Genomic DNA, 14,473 nt, shown 5'->3' on the forward strand with positions numbered 1-14,473 from the left:
TTATTTTTATGGTTTTTTATTTGGGTGTACATAAACAGTTTAAATACGTACTGATATTTTAAATCCATTTCAAAAATCGGTTGATAAATTTAAAAAAGTTTTAAAAAATTCAGGATGTTAGATATAAATCTTTCACATCAGACCTTAAAAAGGTACAACCTTCCAATCACCATCAGTGTAAAAGTTTAATCACAACCTTAAGCTAATATATTGTTTAGATTAATGATAAATGTGATAGTTAAGTGAAAGAATTAATTCATTGTGATAGTTGTTGATTTGACACCACCGGCTCTCTGATTTTTTGATATTGTGGCATTATTTTTATTTAATGGTGTTAAGTTTTAATATTATATTTTGTTCAAATTTAAATTAATGTAATGATAGCTTGATTGTTGTAGTTCCATTTGTCGCCGCTAGGGTTCATCAGACCCATTCACACCTCTATGGTGGACACTCTGTTGTAGACACACGAGGCAGGATGATGTATTAGTTCTGTTCAATGTATACAGCTACTCGATTTATTATTTGTATTAATTATATTCAATGTATTACAACTACTCGATATATTATTTGTATTATTTATATTCAATGTGTTACTATTCGATGTACTATTAAACTGGAATACAATTGGAACAATCAAGGCTACCAGATCTATCTAATCAAAAATGTTTCTTTTCAATCAATAAATAGTGCATAAACTTAATATGGATTCGTTTCTAATTATTCAACAAATGATGTATATAACTTAAATGTAATTTAAATAACAACTTTTTATATGATAAAGTGTTAGCAACAATAATTAGTTTTTTTAAGCTTAATGTGTATATACTTTATACATTCTTTTTACATTTTCAAGTAATTGTAGGAAATTTGTTTTTTTCACCATTTTCCAAGATGCTGGTAGCCAGCCAGAATTACAAACTTCTATTACTGTTCAGTGTACATTGTACTAATTGTAAATAATAATATATGTAAATTGTACATACAGCACTGTGTCTGGAAAGAAGAATTTTTGTTTAATTGTTATATATTATTTTCTGGGAAAATTGAGCTTTGTTCAGCATTATAACTCTGTGTTGTGAATTTCTTTTTATTTAAAGATATGCTTATAAAAGTTATAGAAAATTACATGTTAAAAAATTATGTAAAAATTACATGTAATCATTTAAACATACTTAAAAATATTTTTTCCTGTTTAACTACTTAACATTTTATCCTGATCTGGGTTTTGAAGAGACAGCCATTAATAAAAAAAAATAAAAAAAATCATATTTTAATTGTCATTCTAGATAGGAAATTTTTTGAGGGAAAACCTATTTTAATAACACTTATGGTATGTTTATAATTCTACAGTTTTTATTAATTTTAGGAAGGGGAAAAGACAGAAGAATTTTCATTAAAACTAATGAGAATTTTTAATTGTCTGTTTGAAAAGAACAGTCGCTTTACAGTTTTAAACATTGAAAGAGTTATGCAGACAAGTACAAAGTTTATATTCTGTTCAACATTTAAGGCTTACATAAAGTTTTTGCACTGTTCTTACAGATAGCTTAGATTACCAGAACATTTCATGAAATTCTTCCATTTTTCACAACCCTTTTCCCATTTTGTTTTTAAAAATTGGAAACTACGTAAGTATTATATTGTTGTTAAATCACTGATTCTAATAGAAAAAGATTTTTTATATATACTATGAAATGAAGAAGCTTTTTGTTTTATGAAAAAGAACATTAAATTACTACTTTTTAAATAACAGGTAAAATCCTGTAAGCATAATTTAAATGATATTTTATATAATTTCTTAACAAAACCTAAATATATAAATTATATTACCCAGAAAAGTTAACAGTAGAAGTTTTTTTTTGTGCATAATTCCTGTAGATTTTGAAATATTGTTATTTACAACAACAGTATAAAGAGAGAAAAACATTTTACTCCTGTATTAATTTTTTCTATTTGGTATGGTTTATAAGATTTAATTCTTGAAAGGTGAGCTTTTTGTGATAAATACTTAAAATAGTGTCTGGAAATTTTTTTTTCATCAATTTATTTTTATTTTTCAAATTTAAAGTCACTATATTTCTTTTTTTTTCAATTAAAGTAAAATACAGTAAGTACTTGTATTAATATTAATAAGATGCATTTTATAACAATTCATGAAGGTTATTTTATTTATTCACTATTTTTTTTTTTCAATTTCCTCTTTCAAACCATAAATAATGCTCTATTGACCATATTTATGGTTTTTATAAATTATGTAATAAATGTTTCTGCTAATTAAAAAAATTAAATAAACTTATTTATTCACAATAAAGCAATAGAATACTGATTTTAAGCTTATTATTTTATTAGATTATCCTTATATTTCTTTTTTTAATTAAAAAAAAAAAAAATATATATATATATATATATATATATAATAAAAAAAAGACTATTATTTATATTAAATTTTATGAAGTTTCTTAGTTAATATTGTTGATTTGCATGCCAAATAACTAAAATATGAAAGAGTCAGAAGCAAAAAAAAATTACTATGTTAATTTATGTTATTTTTATTTATTAATGTTTATTTATTTATTACTTTGTTATTGTGCAGTAATGTTCTGTTTGTAACTTCACAGTCAATTGTAGTAACATTGATAATAAAAGCTATTTTAGATCTCAATGGGAGTATATATCCTTGAATCTCACTCGTAAATGATTTGTTTATTTCTAGTCTTATTCACACTCTGATATGATATATTTTAAAATGTCATTAGAATTTAATTTAACTGCAGTGTTAATTTTTACATATTTAATTTTACCAGTTTGCATAACTCAAGACTGCCGTATGTTTGGTGCAACAGTAAGTTGTGTGTGTTTTTAATAATAAGATTAGCTATGAAAGTATATTATCTATATTAAATTTGCTTTTGTATTGCTTAACTAACGTGATTGCTGATTACTGATTTACAGTACCTTTTATGTGAGCTTAATAAATTATTTTCCATTATGTGTTATAATATATATATATATATATATATATATATATATATATATATATAAATAATATATTATATGTATATGTATATAAGTATACTCATTTATTACAATCAGTCCATTAACTGTTTCTGAAGAGTATAGTAATGGAAAGTGTAGCCTTATACCAGCACATTTTCCTTCATAGTACAATCTCACCCTTAAAACATCAAAGATTTTATAATCTTATATAAAGAGATTTTCTGTCATTTTTAGAATTTTTTCTGGTCTTTTCTTACTTTTTAACTTTGTAATTGCCGTTTTAATTTTATTGAAACATTCTCCAAAGGAGAATTTTTTATTGAGAAAAATGATAGGCTGTTTAGCATTTAAAAAATATGCCTCGGGGTTCAAAAATATTCCATCATTTTTTTTGCTTATTTTGAAGCAAATGCAATTTTCAACAACTTCAACAACCTTTGTCTAATTTTGGTTGTTAAATCTTGTGCTTGGGTCCCATCCTTCTTTCGTATGAAGTGGTTTTCTACCATTTTCTCATTTATGTTTCATTCTCAATAAATAAAATTACAAAAAATTGAGAACAACTTTTGTGTGAAATATTTCTTTGGCCATCAACAACAGATATTTCTGCCCTTCAGCAATCACTAATTGTTGTTTTTATTTATTATATGTTTTAGTTCAAAAATGTTTTCTACTTAAGTCTTTTGTTGTTTATCTAAAAAAATTTTGAAAACCTCCATAATTTTCTATAGGGCAGAATATTGTTGCTCATTATTTTCCTATTTTGTTGCTCATTATTTTTTTCTGGGTAAGGGATAAACCTATCTGGTTTTTTGCCAGTTTAAAATTTAAAATTCTATCACCGTTCTGGTGTTTGAGCTCAAAAAATTGTTTATTTAAAACACTTTTGAATTACTTCTGGGACCACCGTTAGGTATTGCTTCAGAGGATGAGATGAATGATTTATAGTGAAAATGCCATGCCTGACCGGTATTTGAACCTGGGACCTCTGGATGAAAGACCAAGACGCTATCACTCTCACAGTGAAAAAATCGCGTTTTCTATTACTTTTTTCCTTATTTTTAACTTGTACATTTGGCTAACAGCAAATTGTAATGCAAAAAGCTTTTACATTTTTTTATTGTAATAAAAAAAACTTGGAGAAACTGCAACCATCTCTTGATGATAAGTATTGTTTATAGAATAAAATTAATGTTTCAACCTTGTTTGAAGGACCTTACTAGAAATCCTACTTTTCACATAACCCATTTTTCAATTATACAATATTAGTAAAAGGTGGTCCAGCTTTACTAATAAGTATTTCAGTTCGTGTTTTTGTTTAATCTCACTTAATAAACATCTCCTGATAATCAATTAATAGTGTTGTCCCTAACAAATTCCACAATACTAATATCCTTTTAACTTCAAATAACCTCACATTCTTAACATGAATCCAGAAAATGCTTTACAGCATCTGGCTAAAATCCCCAGAACAAAATTGGGAGGAAAAGATCAAGAGTAAGTATATAGCAGAAGATCCATTAAACAAGACCCAAAATCCTATCTAAAAGAAGTAGGTTTATTTCAAGGTTTTCTCCTGGCTATCAGTGTCCACCTAGTTCAAAATCCGTAGGTAGGTTGAGATATCTTTACCTAGCATTAGAACTGCACATTAATGAGCAGTAATTTTGAATGACTAACGCAAGTGTACTAAAACAATTTTTACCCCATGAATATTAAATAGCCCCATGAGAATAGGCTGAGGCCTTTTTTTTAAGGAAAATCCTCATCATTCATACAATTCTGCGGCATATGAAAGTGGTATCTGACTGAAATACATAAAACATCCATTCATATCCAATTAGAGAATATCATTGTCATAATAGGCACATGCTTACTCTGAAGTAAGTTAATTTTTCCATCATATTAATATCATACTCCTCTGAGATGTTATGCATATGATTTCACAATCTTGTAATGAATGGTTATATTTATTGAAAAGTGTAGGTGATAATGTACAACTCTATAAAAGATTTTGTGGTTTTTAAAGGTTTCTAGATTTTTTTAAAAAAAGAAAATGAAGTAACTAACATGACTAATTTTTAAAAAATGGAGGTTCTCAATTCAACACTCTTTCCAAGCCTTACTTCACCTACAGACAGACTGATGTTGTTTTGTAGCCTATCCTTGCATTAAATAACAGTAAAAGTGCAAATCTAAAGTAATTTAAAAAAGAAACCACAATAAAAAACAAAGTAATATTTTCAGTTCTTTAATTTTTTTTTTTGAAGTGGTGCCAAATGAAGGTTTGATCACTTTTATGGTGATTTTCATTTGTTACTTATTTCGAAAGTCTAAATTTAAAGAATTGAAAAACTATCATTTTTTGCTTCAGTTAGTTCTGAAAGGCAATATTAATTCTTTTCAAAAGTTTATTTTATTAATATATGTCTTTTACACTTCTGAAGTGAACATTTTTGGAAGTAATTAAAAGAATCTTGTGTAAATAATTGTTTTTTAGCTGTTTCAAAAATATTTAATTGTCAAAGAAATGCTAACTTTTTAATATTTCAATGCTATCTTTATTAGAAAAATATTACAGAACAGAAATGAAAATGAAAGCTTTCTCTGTAAAGTATTATAATAATAATGTTTCTACAGCAGAATTAGTAAGTCCTTTGTCTTTTAACTGCAATTATTGCTTTAAATTGCTGTGTATAATTATGATCTCGGCATCAATCAAGCATGACCAAAGGTTACCTTCCTGGTTGGTAAGAAAAAAATTAAATGACTGACAACTGCAGTCTAAACTACTGAATTAGCAAGCAAATAGAAACATAACTGGCTAATAAAACCATTAAAATAAACATAGTTTGTAACCACAAAAATGAGAAAAATAAGAATAACTAAATAATGTTTTGTTTGTTTTAATTATTAGTAATAAATAAAAATTCAACATTTTACCCTTAATACTGTTCCAGATTACAGTAACCTACTGCTTAATGAATTTGTTATGAAATAAAGTAATGAATATCCTACCAGATATTGGGCACTTGTAGATGTGCACCCAAGCATCATCTATATATATAAAAATGAATGTTTGTCTGTCTGTATGTCTCTTATCCCTTCCTAAACCGTTCATCTGATAGGGATGAAATTTTGGGGAATGGTTGGACGCATGCCAGGGAAGGTTTCTGAACTAGTTTTTACCTGCTAGGTGGCGCTGGCGTCGAGATATTTTTAAAAATTGTATTTATGGTCCGATTTGCCTCATATTCAGAATACATGTTACTTACATGGAAAGAATTATCTCTGCAAAAAATGAACCCGCTAGATGGCACTGGGGTTGAGATATTTAGAAAAATTATATTTATGGACCGATTTGGTTCATATTCAGAATATGAATATTAGTTACGTGAAAAGAAATATTTTTGCAAAAACTATACCTCCTAGGTGGGGCCGGTGTCGAGATATTTACAAAACGAACAAACAGACTTTTTTGTTATATATTTATATAAAAGCCATGTTCGTATGTGTGTCTGCTAAAAACCAAAAAACTAATGGACCAATTTGCACGCGGGTAAAAGGGAAAATGTGGAAAGAGAAAAGGAGAAAATGGGAAAGGGTAAAAAGGAAACTGGGAGAGGGTTGAGGGAGAAGTTGGAAATGGAAAAGGGGAAGGAGAATAAGTAAAAGGTAAAATTTGTGAAGTTCAGTTTTATTTTTTTTTATCAAATTTTCAATTGTGTTCATTTAGACTCTCTCTCTCTCTCTCTCTCTCTCTCTCTCTATATATATATAGAGAGAGAGAGAGAGAGAGAGCTATATATATATATATAGAGAGAGCTGCTATATATATATAGCAATAGCGAAGCATTGCCGGGTCTGCTAGTATAACAATAAAACAATTTCTGGTCACACCATTCAAAATTCTAGAAATATTTAAATTTATAATAATCCTCCAAAAGAATTTCAATTGCAAAATTTACGCCTGTGACAGAGCAATCTGTGTTTGTGTCTGCTGAAATTCCTAGACCCAGGTCACAGACGGAAGTTAATTATCTATTTTTCCTTTTGCAGTGTCTTTAAATGATCTACTGAGTAGCTACAAAGTCCCTTTCCGTTACATAAAATACAGGTTGTTTTTTTTTTTTAACTTCAAGGACCACCGTTAGGTATTGCTTCAGAGGATGAGATGAATGACAATTTTTGTAGCGTATGAAAATGCCATCCCTGACCGGGATTCAAACAGGGTAGTAACAAAATGTCATCAGGATTGTAAACATGAATCTGCTGTTTTTATTTACTAAACAAAGTATCAAGGTTTGATAGAAGTTGATGTTATTTTCATGTGTTCAGTGAGAATTTTGATTTTGTACAGTATAAAATGGAAGAAATGGATTTTTGTACAGTTAGAATGGAAGATACAAGTATTCAGTTGTGGAAAGACTTGTTTCTAGTATTTGGATGCATTTCCGTACACAAATGTAAATTAGAACATAAGAAACAGATTAGTGTAACATTTTGGCATGGAAGCTGTATCAGTAGTAACAATTCAAAAATGGGAAAAAACCTTTTCCATCAGAACAGTTCATGATTTTGAAACTATTTCGACAACTCTATAATCTGTTGAATAGCTGTGATGTTGAGGAATCCTGTGTACAATTTCTTCTTGAAGGTCAGTAGCAAAAAGGTTTGCAGAGCTAAATATGTAAACTTTCAACATTTCAGAAGACAATTAAAAAAGATCTTTGTTAAAAAACCTTTTATGCTTGTCCATGTTAATTAACTTTTTTTTCTGGGATATAGCTTTAAGGGAAACTTAAACCAGTTTTCTTCTTCTCCAAGAGCCAATTACCTGAATAGTAGATCTTGGTAGAATCTTTAGTATAAATAGTCACCACTTTTTTAAGGAAATCACACCTATCCACAGTATGTAATAATTGGGACAATGGTATCTGATGAGAATATAAATTTTTGAAGGAAGTATTAACAGCATTTCATACTTTAACATGCTTGAAAATTATTTTATTCTTCAGTTGGAATATTGAAGCCATATGGAATTAATTGATTAGAATTAATTCCCATTTTATAACAAGGAAGTTCCAGCTCATTATACTTGGTGTTTAGGGACTTTTTAAATGAACATTTTGAAGTATGGTGGATTAGTAAGGGTTCTACATTCAGTGGCCTCCTAGAAGTTCAGACTTAACCTATGATAACTAAGAAATAAAATTTGGAGCATAATCAAAGAAACAAAATTTCCCATTTGGGATTAAGGAATGTTGATAAGTTGCAACCTGTTGTCAGAGACTGTTTTACAACTTTGATCCAATGTGGGAGAGAATGTCTAAACACACTTGGTGACATAAAATTGTTTAGATGATGGAGTTACATTAAAGTAATTTTTTTGATAAAAATATTTACCAAACTAATGACAAACAATTGCTGTTTATTTCTTTATATGGAAAGGGATTTTGTGGCCGCTCTATAGAAGATTCTTTCTCTGACTTAACTAATGTGTATGAAACCTATCTTCTAAAATGTATCATTTATCATTGAAATTGCTTTTTAACAATCTTACTTAACATGCAGTTTTCTTCTGATTAATCATGTTTCCTGTATAGAACTAACAATTTATAAGCATTCTCTGAAATGATTAAAAGTCATCTTTTGGTAACTCATTCATTTCTAGTTTTTCCTTTTTGATCTTTGTTCATAGCTTCTCAAATTTTAGATGTACAAAGTCGGTGATTTAAGAAGCTTTAGTGTTTGTTATTTGTAAAGCCAGATCTACTCAAGGGTTTAGAAAAAGATTCTTCTAATAATACGATGCGTAAAACAAAAATTCATATACTCGTAATAACATTAAATTTATGGAATATCTTATTAAAAATGAAATGCTAGTAATTTTCTAGACTTGCCAAAAATTGAGATTGCCCAAGCATGAATTTAAGATATATTTGTTAATTCACTAAGTACATCCTATTTTAATAGACCGGCATATGTTGGAAGTTTGAGATGCTTTTTTTTCTTGTATAATTGGAAAAATGTTGAGCAGTTTACAGAACTCTTCATTAATAAGTATTATGCTTATTATAACAACGTCAAGCAGCGAATAGAATATCGTAATTTATTTGTGATTAAGGAACTGGACTTCCCCGAGTTCTTTAATCTATTGTGGACTAGTTGAATCAGGAAATATAATATTCTCGTAAAGCTTCTGGTTTACGCCAGAATAACTCTTAATTGCTGCATCTGTTGTGTTTGCGGCCGATCACCAACATACTATGTGTACGTAATAAATCTGTTCCGCAGAATCTTAAGCGGCTGGAATTCCACTGATTGAGATTTTTGTCTTGAAGTTGAATTCTGGGAGCATGCTTGATTTCAATTTATTCCTTCGATGAAATTAAATCGAGATTGGTAGTTTCAAATGGTGTACAATATATGCAATTACGGTGTTCATTATATTAAATGCCGCTAGTACATATCACACTTTTCCTGTCATAGGTCACTTGTTATCTACCGGTATGGCTTGTGACTATTCTCAGCTTGCGAAGACTTTGGCGATGAGTATTGTTGCATCGGTCTTAGTTACACTCACCCCTCCGCAGCGATGGCTATTTGTCGATGCTGGGGTAAGCCTAGAAGGTTTTTTAGCTTCGTCATGGTAACATAGTTCCAGCTTGAATCTAATAAAGTTGTCTGCAAACGACTTCATCCTGCTTGGCACAACAATTCTTATACAACGTTGGCAGTCTTCGTCAGATACTTGTGCTTCTTGTACCAGTTCATTGATTTCAACGAGGACTTGTAGCTTTGGCTTAATTTCTTCTCTGGGTTTAGTCCAGGCAATTATACGTCTCCAAACTGTATTTTTGTTCAACCTTCAGAAAGGAATTCTGGAAGTAATTATCTTTCGGTTCACAGTGCACTGGATTTAAAAAGGAGTACTTGCAAAAACGTCTTTTTTAGGAAATGAACCATTGTTTTTCGAAAACTTTTAGTATCTAATTAATTTTCTAGTTCAAATTCATCAAAGCATAATAATAATTTTTTTTTCTTATAAAAATACCCTCGGTCATTTAATAGACAATTATATTACCGATGTGAGTTTATATGTATATCATGAAACTGTTATAAAGGCATTTTATATTATTTAATATATTCGGGGATTCAAAAAGGACTTCACAACTTTGAAAGCATTAAAAATTTATTTAGAAAACTACAGATTCAGTTGAGGTCTCATTTCACTGCAAAAACACAAGTTGTTGACTCGTAGTTCATTAGTACCGAATTCGGCCACCAGTGTTGCTCCATTGTTGTTTGAAATTATATGCATTTACTGGTGCGGAACGTGCTCGCTGTGCGTTTTGGTTTCACGATTTGCAGTGAGCAATTGTAGTTCAATATAATTTTCGTAGAGTAAAATAGGGAGCTTCCCAGGAGGCATACAGTTTACTATTGGTATCAAATCTTCGACTAGTTGTTCTGTTAAACATACAAAATCGCGTTCTAAAACGGCTGTAGAACAACTCAGAAAAAGCTTTGCACGTAGCCCGAAGAAATCAACTCTTATGTGCGTCACGTGAGAATATCATTCCATATACAACTGGTTTTTTTTTAGAGGTGGAGGAACCCCATTTACGGGCGCCTAAGCAGTATCGGGCTTTCTAACAGGTTCCGCAGGATGTGTTATGTATACAAGGCGTATAGTACCTGCGCACTACCGACTAAATCTTTACCTGCCAACCCTCCCCCCTAGAACAGCTAGTGGAGCATTACTTTAGGGAGACGGGGGGGGTGAGGGGTTTAGCGTCACACACACACACACACACAATTGGTCAACACAAAGCCATATCATCAAGCGCATCACAAAACACAGCACATCACAAAAAGATATTAAACACAGTTCCAACCAAGCACAAACACTCCCATAGGCACGTAAGACCTCCTCAAGCGCACACACCACTCACCCACACAAACAGGTACGGACCCTGCCAACGCACAGACACAGACGTCGCAAGAACGACTATTTGGCGCATATTACGTAAACCGTTGCACTTGAAGCCGTGCAAACTATAGTGTATGTAATATATTTGAAAGTGGGTAACTATTAATTGGATGATCCGCCAATCATCCAATGTACAGTGGCTGGTTTTCTTCGCGCCGTTACGCTGTGTAGGTCCGCGATTGAGGTACTCGATCGTGGAGCTACACTCCCTCTGCGGAACCCTACCCACTCGGGGTAGGATCCCGAGTGGCTAGGGTTCCGGCTTAAGCATTGGATTGGTTGGAGGTAGGCGCATTGACATCGTGCCACGGTTATATTGGATTCCCACTGGTGGGAGTGGCTACGCCGCCGGGGTATGTTAATCCGTGCGACTGGAGGCGTGGCGGTCCTGATCGTGACTTTGTAATGCCACGCGAGACACCGAGATGAAACCGGGTGGGGTGCGGGGTTTGTCCCGGCTCCTGCGCGGACTGCAATGAGGTTGCATTCCCCTTTTTAGGTGACCTAAATTGATCGACTCAATCGGGTGTAATCTGAATCTCTATGTTGCGTAAAACATAATTTTGATTGATGTGAGTGTAGCACAGATTTTACCTTAAACTCGTTCGTTTTCAGAGGCATTCACAGTCACGAACGGTGCTGTCAAATCTGGACTAGGCGCGGGGTTCGCGTTTCAGGGGTTTCGGTCAGTTAGTTTGAGGGATGTGAAGATGTCCGTTTGAGGCCTACGTGATGGCGAAATTTGATATGTAATTTGCTGATGCAAATGTCTGCCGAGGCATTTACATCGGTGGCATCCCGACCGAGGCCTGGCTGATGACTGAGATGTAATCAGTTAGAAGGTCTAAAGACGACCATCGGTAAAGCCCCTCAGGGCTTGGAACGGAGGGGGTGATTAGCAACTGGTAACGTCTTCCCCCTATGGGGTTGGGATGCAGTTTTGTGTAGAAACGATTGATAGAATTGCAGACAATGATACATTTTTAGCCGATGTAATTTGTAACGATGAGTCAACCTTTCACATTAGTGGGAAGGTGAACAACCATAACTGTCGAATATTGGGTAGCAAACATATCCTCATGAAACTTTGCAGCACATTTGTGATACCCCTAAGGTCAATGTTTTTGTGTCCTAAACAAAGAATGTACAGCCTGTTCTTCTTCCAGGAAGCAACAGTAAATGATATCGTTTATCTGGAGATCTGTTTCAAAGTTTTCTAATTCCTCAATTGAACGATGATGAGCAAGATGGACGCCATTACAAGACAGAGCACCATCTCTGTTTTAGATTTTTTATTAAATTTTAGATTTTCTTGACTCAATTCCCAGGTCACTGGTCATGAAGATCCAATTACATAGCTACCTCGCTCCTCAGATTTGAAACCGCTAGATTTTTTCTTGTGAGGTGTCATTTAAGATTGGATTTATGTACAACACTAGCCTGCCGATCTTGTTGAGCTAATACTTCAAATTAACACCGCAGCTGCAGAGGTAATGCCTGATTTGCTGGGTACAGTCTGGAATGAAATCGACTTCAGGCAGGATGTATGTCTCATTACAAATGGAAGCCACATTGAACCAAAGTGAATGTCGGTGATAAATTTGATCTTCTTATCTGTGAAATGAGACCTCAACTAAATATGTAAGTTATCTCAATAAATTTTTAAGTCCTTTTGAATCACTCAGTATTACAGATTCACTTTTTTTTTTTTTTGTCTTCAGTCATTTGACTGGTTTGATGCAGCTCTCCAAGATTCCCTATCTAGTGCTAGTCGTTTCATTTCAGTATACCCTCTACATCCTACATCCCTAACAATTTGTTTTACATATTCCAAACGTGGCCTGCCTACACAATTTTTCCCTTCTACCTGTCCTTCCAAAATTAAAGCGACTATTCCAGGATGCCTTAGTATGTGGCCTATAAGTCTGTCTCTTCTTTTAACTATATTTTTCCAAATGCTTCTTTCTTCATCTATTTGCCGCAATACCTCCTCATTTGTCACTTTATCCACCCATCTGATTTTTAACATTCTCCTATAGCACCGCATTTCAAAAGCTTCTAACCTTTTCTTCTCAGATACTCCGATTGTCCAAGTTTCACTTCCATATAAAGCGACACTCCAAACATACACTTTCAAAAATCTTTTCCTGACATTTAAATTAATTTTTGATGTAAACAACTTATATTTCTTACTGAAGGCTCGTTTAGCTTGTGCTATTCGGCATTTTATATCGCTCCTGCTTCGTCCATCTTTAGTAATTCTACTTCCCAAATAACAAAATTCTTCTAATTCTACAGATTCACATATGCACATATTTCTTTCTACAGTTAGTACATTTGATTATGCAGTTTTTAATTTCAATGTAATCACTACAGAGAGGAATGTGTATTTAAATATTTTGCAGTCAAATTTTTACATTAATATTTTTAGTATTTCACCGAGATTAATTATTGAAATAATTAGATATATTAATATTTTGATATAAAATTTTACAATCTCTCCAGTGATAGATCTGTGCAGTGGTTTTATAATAATTTATAAATCCCTGTGTTCTTCCTACATCATACAAATTTCAGTCTCTTTATTTTTTAGTTATCTACTTTATGTATTATCTATCATCTTCCTTACTACTTTTATCCTCTGTATTTTCTTCTACAAACAAACCTTGTAAATCATAATATATGGCCCGTCAGCCTTATCCTTCTTACAACAATATTTCACAAGGTTGATGTAGATGTAAGCAATTTCTACTACTTATATAAGTGCATATTCTTGTGCAAATTATAAATAATTTTTCTTTTGTTAAATTTCAATGATTTTTTAAACATTCTTTTCCATAATTAAATGAAAATGGAAACTAACTTTATAAATGCATGGCACTGTTTGAAATAGTATAATAGCAAATTATATTAAGAAAAAAATTTCATAAGTATATAACAAAAGATGATAGTAAATTCCTGTAGGAAAGTTTGTTTAATATTTTATTTATTCTTTTTTTTTTTAGTGTAGTGATCATGGAATGTGCTGCGGAGGGTGCTGTATTGAAGGCTACTGTGTTTTCAGTTAGTTTTTTTTTTATTATTTAAAAGAAATCTGTATTTATATTTAAACAAATAAACATTGTCAGTCAGTTAAGTTTTAGATTAGTAAGGTATCAGATTGAAGACCTAATCCAAGACATAGTGGTAAAACAAGAACAAAATTTTAATATAAATTTTCTGCTACTTAATCATCTGTCAATGTTTATTTGTATTGACTGTTATGGTATTGACTGTTGATGAATTTATGTGTAGGTGATGGTAATGTCATTTTTGTTAATTTTACGGAACTAATATTTCTTATAATTTAATTTTTTTTCAATTTGACAATATTTTAATTCCATAATTATTTTTTTAAAGTTGCCAAGTGTGTTGTTTTATAAAAGGTTTTGAACACAACTGAAATGATTTAGGTCACCATAGCATATTGTTGCCTGA

At 31.5% G+C, this 14,473-nt stretch overlaps 1 protein-coding gene across 3 annotated transcripts in view; it reads left to right on the plus strand.

Moving 5' to 3' along the window:
* The window catches only part of LOC142322466 (diphthine methyltransferase), a 37,127-nt gene extending 23,068 nt beyond the window's left edge, over positions 1-14,059 (plus strand). Inside the window, exon 5 of one of the 3 annotated variants that reach the window (XM_075361577.1) lies at positions 14,002-14,059. The gene's annotated coding sequence lies outside the window, so the exon portion shown is untranslated. Of the gene's footprint in view, positions 1-384; positions 2,369-14,001 lie in introns of those variants that run through there. The other 2 variants (XM_075361574.1, XM_075361576.1) reach the window with 2 other exon arrangements.
* The last annotated feature ends 414 nt before the right edge of the window (positions 14,060-14,473 follow it).

Source organism: Lycorma delicatula, chromosome 3 (assembly GCF_047948215.1).
Source record: "Lycorma delicatula isolate Av1 chromosome 3, ASM4794821v1, whole genome shotgun sequence".
Lineage (NCBI taxonomy): Eukaryota > Metazoa > Arthropoda > Insecta > Hemiptera > Fulgoridae > Lycorma > Lycorma delicatula.